The sequence below is a fragment of the Perca fluviatilis genome, chromosome 16 (genome assembly GCF_010015445.1).
Source record: "Perca fluviatilis chromosome 16, GENO_Pfluv_1.0, whole genome shotgun sequence".
NCBI lineage: Eukaryota > Metazoa > Chordata > Actinopteri > Perciformes > Percidae > Perca > Perca fluviatilis.
In genome coordinates, this window is record NC_053127.1 from 16,654,047 (window position 1) to 16,668,979 (window position 14,933).

Genomic DNA, 14,933 nt, shown 5'->3' on the forward strand with positions numbered 1-14,933 from the left:
TAACGTGAAGAATTATACAGTAGTATTACCAGTAACATAACTTGAATCTATGTTGCAGCTGTCTAGGTGAACAGTGACATGACTTTCAAACGTATTTGTCCCCGTCCAGAATCAGTCTAGGTCATACAATTATAACATCATCACCGTAAATTAGTATATGTTTATATCTCTAAATTATCAGCCATAAATAAAAAATTTTTTACTAAACATATCTCCTCCATTGAGACTTTTTTACTCACTGCCTTCAGAGATTTTTAATGGAGTAAAATGGTGTGACAGTGTAACAGTAATAATAGGTTAAAAGTCAAAGCATTTATAGAGTTGACACATTAAGAGATTGGATTTAATACCCATGACGTCATTCTAGATAAACGTGTTATTATTTAAATTATTTAAAAAATTTTTAAAAATTATTTAAACACAACTGAAAAAGACGTCTTGGGGCCAAATATGTCACTCAAGCAAAAATGTATATCAAGTAATGAAACACTGGAAGAGACCACCACAAGGCCATTGTGTCAGAGTAATTACAATGAAGAATAGCTCAATTAAATTGTGGGCGAAAATGAGCAGTTTGAAATTAGAGTGGAAGATAAGTTTTCTTCCACGAATATTGGCTTTATTAATAAAAAGTTCAGGATGTGCACTCTAGAAGTTCTATTTATAATGTATTTAACCTGTATGTAATGTTTACATTTTTTTATGTGATGCAATACTGACATCATTAATAATTTATTGGGGGAATGTTTTTAGTCTTCTTACCTACTACTTACTTTAACTTTGGAGTAACTGGAAATATAAATTACATTGGAGGATACGAAGGCAGAGGTTAGTGAATCACCACTTTTAAAATAACTCGGACAAATAGTACATCAGACATTTAAAGTGATAGTTGTGGAAAAGGGAACAGTCTATAAAACCATGACAGCAAAGGTGCGTCAAGAAAGAAACAGTTACCAGTGCAGATGAATGCCTGAGTTATTAAAGGTCCAATATGTAATATATTTACTGTAATAAATCCAAAAATTACCCCAATGCATCATCAGATATTAAGGAAACATACTAAGTTGAAATACTATCTTTTCTGACAACAATGCTAACGGCAGTATTTTCTCCTTTTGAAATTTCCGTTCCATGACTGCAAACAAACGAACAGGATCAACAGAAAACCAACCTTACAAACATCGTTTCTAACAGTTGTGTGACCAGAGACGTAACAAACCCCGGGTAACTATTGGAGATGTATTTGAAAGATGGAGACAGCTTAGAGCCCAAAAGGACACAGAGTTGGCTAATTTCCTCCTAAACAGGTAAGCATTAGCTTCAGGCTAATTTATCACGGCTACAAGGGACGGGCATTTTATGTGATTTCAACATTCGTGTACTCACATTGAATTATATCGCTAAAGTACCCGAGTTGGTTACTCGCAAAAACAAATTGAGATACAGCCAGTAAAGGGATTCCGATTGGTCCTGGCTAACGTCGCCATGCTAACCATGCTAATGTTACTGGAGGACTAGGTAAGTGGGCCACGGCTGTTTACAACGTCTAGCCTGTTTAGCGGCTGTAGCCGAGTTGTTTTAAGTCAAGAGAGGGGGGCTGTAAATCGGGAAGAGAGGACCGTGAGTTTGCAGTGTGTTTAGCGATTGTTGCCGTAATTGTAAGCCAATAAAGTGTTTTCAGTCGGGTGGAGAGGACGGCAAGGTAGTGTTATTCTTAGCGGTTCCTACCGTAATCCTAAGCATAGGAAGTGTGTCTGTCCATCGAGTGGAGAGGACAGTGAGGTGGTGTTTTTAGCGGTTCCTACTGTAATTCTAAGCAGAAAAAGTGTGTCTCCGCGTGAGCACATGCTTCTATGACTGTCAATATAGCCAGCATCTAACGTTAGCTACTCCGTTGTGCTGTGGAGTAATGTCTGGCTATGTGAGACAAGCGTCTAGCAACATTGTTGTGAATGCTGCGGTCTCAGCCTGGCAACCAACGTGAACTTCGAGTCTGGGGAGGAGGGGGCGGGGGAGACGACTCACTCCAGTATTTTGAATTTGTATTGCAGTAACTATTTTAAACACTAGCGGTCAGTATTACATATTGCACCTTTAACTCACAATCGCAACAAAATACTGCCTACTGAACTAAATAAAAACAGCATTTATTGGCAGTAGCAGCATTTGGAAACTGCTTATATCCAAATATCTAAAGGCAGAGCACAAATATACATACCCTGAGGTACAGTGTACAAGCTGATCCACTGAGCTAGAAAAAAATAGCTATATGGTTTGAAAAGGTATTTCAATCTTTTTCCAAATTAATCACATTTGGAGAACACCAATGCATTCAACCCACAATGTTTGCTGCGACAAGATGGGGGAGCTGTGGCAATATGGCGGCAATCTCATGAGAGTCATTAGCTTCAGTGATTGCTCTGCATGGGTGTAGAGGGAATATGAGGCCCTATTACATGAGAAATAGATACTATTATCATGCAAACACTGTTTCCTCACAATATTTGCATATTCAAAGTGTCCCACGTGCACACTATTGATGCTCTCCCAGTTCACTGCTGTATAAGAAAGGCAATGCAGAGACTGTATCACCTCAGACGCCTGAGGAAATTCCAGGTATCCCCTCAAATACTGAGCAATTTCTACTCCTGTATCATTGAGAGCGTCCTGACAGGATAGACAGGGAACATCACTGCCTGGTACATCGAAAAGGACCATAAGGCCCTGCAGAGGCTAAACATACCATACGCGCTGCCCTACCCTGCCCAAAGGATATTTACACCAGGGACTGCAAGACAAAGTCTAGGAGAACCATTGAAGATCCAAACCAGCCGTGTAAAAGCCTTTTCTTTCTGTTGAGGTCGGGTAGAAGGTATCGGATACACCAGGCCAGCACTGGAAATTCAAAACTTTATTCTGTATTAGGATTTTATCATAGTTTGTTACTTATCTTTGAGTTGATTTCACCTTGTTGTACAAACATTTTTAGCTTTTAAATTGGGCCGAAGGCAATGACAAGCCAGTTAATTATTCAAACTCTAGACTGGTGAATACACTCAAAGGATGGCCTTCACATTGGTTTTGACATGTTGTATTGCAGTAGAAATTGTTTTTTTTGTGATAAGTAGGCTTCACATACTAGCAACATGTCAGACAGAAGCTATGGGACAGTAGAGGGAGACACATAAGTGGGCACAGTGGGATTTTATCAGACGCTCCAAGGCAGGGAATGAAGGAAAAAAGGATCCCGACACTCAAGGAGGCAAAAAGAAAACAATGAGGCAGGAAGGCAGGCAACATATTGGTCTCCACTCATTACATCGTCACCATGATCACCCAATCTGGGACTAGTTGGCATGAATACAGCCTGATCCCACCCTAAATGTGTGTGTGGGCAAAATTATTTTTTTCTTAGCAAAACCAGGCCATGGCCTATCTCCTTTGGGAAAATAGGCAGAGCTTAGGTCTGGATTTATATTAAACCAAGGATTACACTAATATAAAGCCACAGGGTTGGGCAGTGGCATGCACATTTATGTCCATACAGTTCTTCCGTATCTGTGTATGTGGCCATGAGTCTGCCATACACATGGATGACTGCTCATATGTGCATTTGTTGTTCATGATGGTGCAGGCATAAAGCAGAACTGTGCCTCTGCTTGCTCATGGACTGGGCTCTGTCCAGCCATGCTTATGTATGTGTGTGTCAGGGCATCATGCTGTTGCAGAGGGAGGCTGCCATTTGTTTGCCCTTGGCCCGCAGAGGACAGTCGGCTGCCAAGGACCGGCTCAGCGGAAAGGTGGAAAGAGTCATGGAGGAGCGGATTGAAACAATAAGAAGGATGAGGGGACATTTCTTTTATTTATCTGTGTGGCACACGCACGCACGCTCACACACACACACACACACACACACACACACACTGGTACAGACCTTGATCACTTATTCATTCAGAGCTGAGGAGAGAGCTGGGAGGATCAGGTTGCCTAATGACTAATATACACACACACCCACATACACACAAACACACCCACACACACAGGCAGTGAATCCCACGGGCCAGGGCTCGCCAACTCAATTGAATTACTGTTATCGTACACCCAGGACTGAGACTGGGACCCTGTCTGCCAACCACACCCTCTGTTTGCCCTGCACTGGAGGACACACACACACACACACACACACACAATCAGAAACTAGCACTATATCCACTCCACACACTCACACAGGCTGCATCCACATCACTACTGCAATGACCCACCACAGGCATGGTCCCATTATAGCCATCATTATTTGGTCAGTATTGATTACTGCTCTGGCTGTGGCTCTCAGTTTTAGGCGTGCACGCATACAAGCACGCGTGCGTGTGTGTGCGCACACACACACACACACACACACACACACACACACACACACACACACACACACACACACACACACACACACACACATACATGAATAGATATGCAGGTGAATATATTCACATGCATACTACAAAAAGACAAATATACACACATGGACATACAGGCACATATAGTACAAGTTACACACACGTTCCCAAGATTTTAGATCTCAGTGTATTGATTTCTACTGGGAATGGAAATCACTCCTCTACACTGTTCTAGTGGCTTTTTCCTGTCTGTTCTTTTTGTCTTCATTCTGACGCATGTTTCAATGTTCAAATGAATGATGAATGATGAAGATCACTGAGAAAATATGCAAAACAAAGGCCCCACTTAATAGAAACAGAGAAAAACTCCAGTGAATGGGGAATTAAAGCACAGCCAGAGAGGCTGCATTTGAAATACTGTGGTTTTGGTGTTGCATAGAAATGCTGATATCGCGACTTTTAATTTATTTATTTATTCACAAAATCAACAATAGGTACATATAAAAACACAAGAGAAAAAAAATACAAGAAACAAACTAATACAATAAAGGCCCATAAAACAAGAAGCCCCAGATAATTTATGACTACATGACTGATCCCTCTTGAGTTTAAAATGATCCCAGTCAGGACACACACAATACGATTCACATAAACATACAAGACAAAACATCAGAAATTTTGATAAAAAAAATATGCATCCAATACAAAAAGTCTGATGAAAAAACAATACTCAGTGGGATAACTATGTGTCACACTTGTAACAAAGCAGACGACCAAATAAAGATAAGGATTATCTTGATAAGGAGATAAGGGAATCTAACCATGTATTTACCGTGGAATTGTGGAATAGCATTGCAGTGATATGTGTTACATGTCCATAATTTCCATATATCTCGCTGCCAGAGACAACAGAGCCTGGCCATGGACCAAGTGTGCCATGTAAATGAAGGCTGGTGGCCTGCTTACTGTGGTGTGTTATGGAGGCAGCAAAGAGAGAAAAGAGGAAGAGAGACAGAAGGATGAGAGACAAAAAGAAGGGAGAAAAAAGGAGAGAGAAAAATGGTGATAGAGAAAGAGAGAGAAAGACAGAGGGTAAGAAGAGAAAGAGGGAGAGAGTCAGAAGGCTGATGTTGCTGCCATGGTAACCGGCGTCACCTTGGAGAGGAACAGAACAGGACCGCTCAGGGGAAAGACCCAGTGTGCACGTGCGCTCACACACACACACACATACACACACACACACACAAAAACTCATCAAACAATCGCACATTCACATATTCATTTATGTTTAACCGACACAGCCCTATTTTTAGACAAGAAATCTTGGTTGAATATGACGATTTTTGCTGGGTTTCATCTACAGTAGGTTCAGTGCAGTCCAAATGATGCCCCGCTCACCATTGATGTTTAATTTATATGTCTGAGCCAGGGCAATGTCTTATAGATGCCCCTGCATCCATGTCTCGCTTCCACCGACCACTCCTTTGTGCACTATAGAAATTCAGAAAGCCCTTTATCAACCAGCTTCTGTTTCATATGAATCATATCTACATTCAAATTTGCACTACTTTACTCAGCTCATATTTTGAAGACACAAAATATGCTTGAGTTTGACTATAGACCTTGGTGCAGTGCTTGCCCTTGAAAAGCCTCTATATGTGTACTGTATGTCATACTGTACGCATTCCTAGCCATCTGAATATGCATAGTGCATATCCCCTGCTGTGGCTATGAAGAGGAGTTCCCATCCCCCCACATTTTACCCAGAGTGTAATGTAAGTCTGTTCTGCATATGTGTGAAAGATTCCCCCCATTCTGTAATGTTATCTTCCATTCTATTAATTTTACGGGCATATAATTAGATGTTTGATTAGCTGTGCCTTTTATTAACTAAGTCTCATATTTCTCTCTTTCCTTTCTGACCGTAATGTCTTTGTTTGAGACAAAGATCAGTCTCAGTGATGAGAAAATCTCTTTACTCAATGTTATACAGAGTGCTATCCTGTCATACTGTATATATGTACTGTGAAGTATCTGTGAAAAACAAAGGCATCTATGCTCAACATCTCGGGGTGCAACTAATGATTATTTTCATTATCAATTACAATTAGTTATTACCGTATTTCTAAAATTATTTGTTTTAGATAATAGTGAAACATGCCCATTACAGTTTCCCAGAGCCCAAGTTGATGTCTTCAAATTGCTTGTTTTGTCTAACCAATGGTCTAAAATCCAAAAATGTTCAATTGGCAATAATACAAACAGAGATGAACAGCAAATATTCACATTTGAGAAGCTGGAACCAGTGAATATTCCGATTTTTGGGGGGGATAAATTACTTAAATGATTTATTTTCTCTCAATCAACTAATCAATGAAATCAACATTGCAGCACTAAATCTATCATTATAAAAATTTGTTCTGGTTTTGGAGCTTTGTGAGGGCCATCTACCTTGACTACAGTCAACATCATAAATGTACATTCAAGCTCATATGTTGGAGTGGTTTCAAAGCACCAAATTCATTGCTGATGCCATTTAGCTATTTATAGCACCGCATGTGCCAGAGAAATGTTCAAACAGATGCAATGGGTGTAACAAGGACATATAGCAAGTAGGGAAGGTGAAGACAGTGATGCTTTAGGACAGGCCTGAAATATTCAACTGTTATATGGCCTTAAAGATACGAGGAGACAGGGCTTGATGGGATAAACACAAAACAAGACTAAAGCCCTTTTTCGCACGGAATTAGTATTACCTGGTGACCTCTAGTCATTTGTAATAATTACGGAGGTTGTCTTAATCCCGTGCAAATCGACATGTCTGTGATTTGGCGGGGTTGCATATAATGTTTTTCAAGGTTTTTGTTTCCTGTGCGCCTTTTTATCCCTCTCGCGAAGACGGATATGGGATCACGGGGGCTGTGGACGCTGCCTCTCATGGACAACCTAGTAAAATCAGGCTTCTCTTATCCCATGTGGGGGGGGGTCATTTCTAAATCACACAAGGTCCCCAGATGATACTCCTGTGCAAATAGTGCTTAAGAGTCTACTGCTACCTGCTTTGTAAAGCTGTACTAAAAGCTAACATCAGCATGCTAACATGCTTACAATGACAATAATAACATGCTGATGTTTAACAGCTATAATGTAATATAACCATCTTAGTTTAGCTTGTTATCATGACAGTTTGCACTAAACATAAAGTACACCTGAGGCTGATCAGAATGTCATTAGTTATGAAGTTATTTGGTCAGAAACCAAAGTATTGGAAAATGTTTAATTATAACACAATGATAGGGCTACTGAAAAGTCCGGGGATCACCAAAATAACAATTCATCCTATATGTCTTGGCCAAATTTCATGGCAATCCTCGTTGAGGTAAAACCGCAAATGACAACCTCATTGTGGCACGAAAGTAAAATTCAGGGGATCTCCAAAGTCATTAGGATTACAATATTTCCAACAGACCAGCATTACCATCCCTACAGCCATGCTGCTAGTGTGGCTAAAAATTGCGAGCACACAGGCCCACATCCAAAACATACATTTCAAAATTGTCAGCAAATTTTTATTTCAGCAGCCTGCCATCGTGATAGCCATGTTGACTTTTATTTACCTGGCTTTGTGCACTGTAAGTAGACATTAAACAGCAAGAATAAGCTTGGACTGGCAGCAGGAAATATAGGTGATTAACCAGGTATCCATTGTCTTAGGCCTCACATTATTTGTTGTTTCTTAGGGAGTGTAAACAGAACACCTTTTGTACATTTCCTTAACTGGGTTTGAGATGGCAACAGAGTGAGCTGTTTTTTTTTTTTTTTTATCTATCAGGCCAAGAGTACATATGGTTTCATAAGTGGGAGTCACTTCACCCTTTAATTTGATTCCTGGATTCCTGGCAGTGCCTCTGGTCAGTAATGTGTTGGTCCTACCTACACAGACGCATCTATCATCTTAAATGTGATAATACAAGGTCAGCATCAGTTGACCACATGCTTTGTGGAAAGTATTGTGATCCTGTGATAGGTTTCTACACACTTACCTGCTGCAATATTGATTACATTAAGGCATTTAAAGGCACATATACAGAGTCTAACAGCAATGGTCATCATTTCTGTTGTATGTAAACCTCATAACTCCACTTTTCCATGTGTTTACTTTAGCTGAAAGAGAATATGACGGTCTAAGGGTTGAGAACATTTTTATCTGTTATCTATGAAACCCTTTCAAAACCTTGTTTTTAATGCAAAAAATGTTTTGTATATACTACAGAAAAATACATTTGGAGATAAGAGGTTTCATCCGGTAGTGATTACATGTAAAATGATACAACTATGACTTGCAGCCGGATGTTCTGCTAATGCACAGATTATATAGTTTACTGCACAGGCTACTGCATATCCCGTATCAATTCTTAGTCTCTCACTTCTGTGTTGTAATTACAGTTTAAAGCAAAGTTACACTTCAGAAACATGGACTATACACTTCAAATGAAAGTTTGAATGAGTCTTTGATTGCAACATGGTATGGCCTATCAAATATGTGCATGTGGCATATTCTCCACCTTTGTCTTATTCTTTAAGGCATAATTTCTGTAACATTCTCTGCAAACATGTTCTTTTATGGCTGTCACCTTTCATCTCTGCTTTGTTTGCAGAATGTCTTTGCAATTTGCAAAGACTGTGAAGTGACTAATGAATGGGTGAGATGCTCTAATCAAACAAACCAAGAAATGGCTTGAGCATAAGGAGAGGAGTTGGAGGAGAAGGGTGACAAGGATGGGAAAAGAAGAGAAAGATGTGTTCGAGAGGAAAGGATAGGAGGAAAAGTAAGAAAATGAGGGGAAGGCAGAGGGAGGTCAACAGAAGGAGAGGCAGATGCTCGTGCCGCGGATGCCTGTGCACGAATAATTATCCTGATGAGATTCACCGAGAGCGGCACGAAATGCAGAGGAAAAGGAGGTAGGATTTGGGGAATACCTCACGACACAGAAAAAGAGAGAGACAAAGGATGATTAAGTTTTATGCAAACATATTGTAGTATATGTAGTATGCAGGATGTGGGATAGGCACCTACTGCATCTCCTTCTTCTGTCTCGTGTTGTCTCCCTCCTCGTCATACATGGCGTGAGAAAGTGGAGCCTCCCTCTCATCTTTTAAAGATGCATGAAGCAGCAGCTACAGAGAGTCAGGGGGAGACTTCATACTGTAGGAGATAAAGAAGCACTGAGCAGCATCCACTGACTCTATAAGACACACACACACACACACACACACACACACACACACACACACACACACACACACACACACACACCTCCTTATAAACTCTCAACCCTTCAGTTTCTGCCTGCTAAGAGAGAAAGAATCACTGGAAGGACAACGAAAATAAGTGCATAATCAATTTTTGCTGTCTCCCTCCTCCCTGATTAGATTAAGAGAGGCCAGCCCAGAATGTGTCAGTGGTCGCTTTCTGCTTCTAGTGTAGCTGATATTATGAGCATTGTGTGCATCCTAATATCAGTAGCCACCTCCTTTTTGAGGATTCTGCTCGGCAGATTTGGACGGCAGCACATCAAAAACAGATTCTTTCTTTATGCAGTGGTGAAAGATCTTGATCTGTATCTCTCTACAATCCACTTCTTTCCCTGAGATTATAAGACAACACAGGTGTTGTGTCGGGAGTGCACACGACCACCTGTCTAGTTCTTCTCAACACAAACAGACAGACAGTCACAAAGCACTTCCATACGTCACTCTGAAATTCACACACAATCACACTCAATCCTTTCATGTGATAGGCCTGTATCACATGTTGCCATCTTATGTACACTTGTCTGTTGAAATGTCAGAGGTACAACTTTGCTTTAGGCTACTGATAACCTATCATAACGTGATTTTAATGTTTTTACCCAAAGATGGAGCAGCTATAAAAGTGTGGAGCAAATTAAAATACCACTGCTAAGAGATCTCTGATGGACACAAACCTTACTCACCTTTCAGCCTTTACAAACATTTGCCATTTAGTGAAGCGTGATAATACAATTTGGAATGAGGGTTTGAAATTACGAAAAAATAATATAATATTGTTGACAATGGACAGTTTCATAGGAATGTATTTTAACAAGTGTCTACAGGCATGCTAGCAGCTCTGTGAGGCTGTACTCAGGCATAGCATTGCTTTGAGCAAAATGCTAATGTCAGCATGCTAACATCCTCACGATGACAAAGCTAATATGCTGATGTTTGGAAACCATCATCATCATCTTAGTTTAGCCTGTTAGCACGCTGGCATTTGCTGATTAGCACTAAACCTAAAGTACAGCTGGGAGCTGATGGGAATGTCCTTGGTTTTTCAGGTCATAAACCAAAGTATTGGACACATTTTGATTTGATGATGGTGCTACGTGAAATGTTGAGGGATCACTTAGGTTTTTACTATTCATCCTGAGGGGGACTCCATGAAATCACCAGGATACATTTGGGAACCATGAATATCTGTACAAAATGTTGCAATTATCCACCTTGTAGATGTTGAGCTATTTCAGATACATTTCCAATATATATTTTTTTAGAAATATGATTATGCATTTCTTTTTTTTTGCTTTTATAAATTCCTTGAGTGGATGTTAGTTTGCATGTTTTTCTGAGGCAGACATGCATTGTGAAGATCCTCGAATTGAAAATTGTGGCAAAATTATATGTATCTGAAAATAGTTTCCTACGGTCACTTCTTATCATTATCTATGTATATCCTTTAAATGTGTGAAATGTACCATTGATTTTATTGGTGTGGATCAGCCATAGTGTTGCCTCTTATTGTCCTCTAATATCTAAAAGTGCAATGTCCTATTTTTTTCTTTCCTAAATAATACCTGGTCATTCATTTCAAATCCTAGCTCTATATAGTGTTTGATTTGTAATATTAGCCAGTAGGGCTAGATCCCAAACCCTTATTCTCTCTGTTCCCTCTTTTCTGCCTGATGCTACTGATTTGTAGGTCATGTGTGAGTATTAGAAATAAACTGAGAGAGGGAGTGAGCGAATGACTTTTACCCTCTAGTGGTGAGCCTGGGGAAAGGCCTGTCAAATGCATTTAGTGAAAATAATATGAATGGCCAATTATCCCTGTTCAGTTGTGCATGGAGGCAGTGACCCAGTTGGAAATCTGCAGTTTTAGATTTCAGAATTTCATATTTTATTCACCAGCGAGTCTGATACAGTTAGGTGAGAATGTGAGGCTTATGCTGTACAAGTATGTCAAAGTTTTCTTTTTTTGGAGTGCACAATCACCCAGTCTGATGTCACTCTTCGACCCTGCAACTCCCAGCGGAGCAGACTGAGTCAGATGCAGCCGCTCATGTTACATTACAGAGATGTTAGCGAGGTAGAAATGTTAACTTTCTATGAAAAGCAACACAATGAAGATCATGAAAAGGCTTTTTAACGTGCTTTTTAAAATGTTCACCACCCATGATATTCAGTTATTCATGGCCTGTCTGTGCAGTTACTTGTGCCATGAATGATTAAACATATTTTTGGAATAAATAATCCTGCGTACCGTCTCTCTTACTGCTGTAAGTTCCATACACATACATGATACTTGGTAAACAATCATCATGTAGGTTAAAAAAGTCAATTGGTGACTCACCTTGAGAAAACACACACATTACCATCCAGGTATTTATGTAAAGAAGGCATATTGTCTTCTAAAGAAAATCCATAAAATATCAAACAATAAATAAAAATAAAATAAAGTCAAATATGACAATACTCACTGCCCAAAAGTCAAAGAACAAAAGATAGATGGGTGCATAGGACAAATATTCATAATTGAATAAATGCAGATATTGTTACCATACATGAAATAAACCCACACTGTCCAAAATTGAGGAAAAATATTTTTCAGTTATTTATTTGGTACACATATAATGCTCAACTATAGCCTAGTTGCAAACAATATATACAAATGCTGCTAATGTTGCTAAATTAACATAGTATTCACACACACACACACACACACACACACACAACATGAAACATACTGCAGCAGCAGCTACACATTGTGGACACCAGTAGGAAAGCCATTGTTAAGCGGAGAGGGAAAATTGAGTTGGTAAAAATTCAAGTTTTCATTTCCAGTGCTAATTAGCATAATTTAATACATCACAGTGTTATCCCTGTCAGACAAGCATCAATAACAATACTCATCAACTGGGCCTGGTGGTGTTTTTTCACACATGGACACATACACATGCAAGCACACAAACACAATTACACTTTCACACACATGCACACAATGACATATGTTTAGAAAAATTGTCAACAGGCTCAACATTTCACAGTTCTGCTTGCCCATATTCCAACACAAAAGCTGTGACAATGTATTTGGAAAAACACTGTCCCTGAGCAGAAAAAAAAATATTGAAATCGTGCTCTACGGTGTTATCACGGTTTCATTTGTTCAACAGGGGAATCTCTCAGCCATGGGTGAGTGTGTGGGTGTGAAAGCAAAGAAGAAAGAAAGCTATAGGGAGAGAAAGGGGAATAGAAAGAGACAAAGAAAGGAGAGTCAGGGAGGGAATAGGTGGTATTTAAAATGAAGATGACACATGGGATAGTTTTCCATTGCGTCTTATCAGGCTCTCTTGAGATGGAAGTAACTTAACATTTCAGAGTCTCATGTGTAACACAGAAACACTGCGACATATGCACACATACACACACACACACACACACACACACACACACACACACACACACACACACACACACACACACAAATACAAATACAAATACAAATACACTCATAAGAAAGCCTCATTTGGTTCAGGAGAGAATGATATGAAGGCTTTTTTCTTGAGGTGAAAGGAATGGAAAGAGTTCAGTTTTGAGTTGCACAATGATCAGGGGAACATTTCTCTACTGCAAATGACTCCAAACACTTAGTAAAGTCAGCTTAGTAAAGTAAGTGTGTGTGTGTGTGTGTGTGTGTGGTGTGTGTGTGTGTGTGTGTGTGTGTGTGTGTGTGTGTGTGTGTGTGTGTGTGTGTGTGAGGGATTTACTGCAAACTCATTTCATTTTGGGAGCTTTTCAGCGCATGCTTTTTAGTGTTCATATTGGTATGAATGAGTGTGTATGTGTGCACAGCGTTACGGATTTAAAATTCATAGAAATCGTCAAACCATTCTGTAGTGCTATTTGCTTATTTACTGCATCTATACATAAAACATGACTAACCCACTCTTTCATTTCCTCCCATTTCCCACATTCAATCTAAATTCCACCGAAATGGTAACATCCACACAGATCTCACAGTGTAGAGATTGGAACTATGATATTTACTCAACTAGCCTGTAACCTACATTAGAGGACATCACCCTGGTTATCATGTGTATTTTAGTTGACTAGTGCTCGTTCAAAATGTGCCTGTTTGGAACGGGCGATTGCTTGGCCTGTTGTATTGCTGCTTGTAGAATTCTTCAAAACCAAATTGTACCCCCAAATTACTTAAAGAAGGACCCCAAACCACTTAATATGCAATGCCACTGTATAGCCCCCTATTGACATACAGTGTAGGCTACTTCTACATCAGAGGAAGACATTGTACAACTATATTTAACTGACAAAGAATGTTGCAGATTCAGAATTTAATCACAAAATATCACAATGACAATGTGGAGTACCTAATCAGACAGATGCCTCATGGATTCCGTTATATATATCTCCGTTATGAGAGCTAATCAGCACATATCTGCGTTAATCAACCAGCAGAACCGGACTGTGTGTGTGCGTGTGTGTGTGTGTATGTGTGTGTGTGTGCGTGCATTTGTGCAGAGAGAGAGAGAGAGAGAGAGATATAACATTTTAGTGTCGTCTTTTTCGTCAACGATATTGCATGTTGATATGACCACAGTCAGCGTTTATAATGACAGCGGTGTTGTATCGTCTCGTATTATCGTTAACGAATTTAACACTTGTTGCTTGACGTATGAAGCATGGAAGTATGGATTTGATTTGCGGGGGTATTTTGGCAACGGTAATGTTATTAGTGCTATAAGTTAGCAGTAGACTTAATTACCGGACCCAGGGTGAGTCAGAACTACTTTCCGGTCAGCTCCGAGATAGTTTCGCATTGCACAGCGCTGTGGAGAGAGCTCCAAGATTAGGTTATGTTCTGCCTCTGTTTAGAAGAGGTGAATTTACAGCTCACAGCGACTTAATACGATATAGTGTCTGGCTTTTCTTTGATATTTAGTGTTGGCAAATGGCTTTTTATTGGAGGCCACAATAATAAAAGATTTTCTGCTGTTTCTTATGCGAGCATCCAAACAGCACATGGACAGGTTTTTGTTTGTGTTATCTGCAGAACAACCAACGGGAAAGGACACGGATAATGTGTTTGTTTTTTTTTATACATGGGCCTATTTATGAATAATTTGAAACATATTATGTCTGTGTATGTTTCTTGGCAGAGGCATTTGTCCACAATAAACAGTTTATTATCATTGAAATATGTTCAGTTAACCAAAGTCGCCT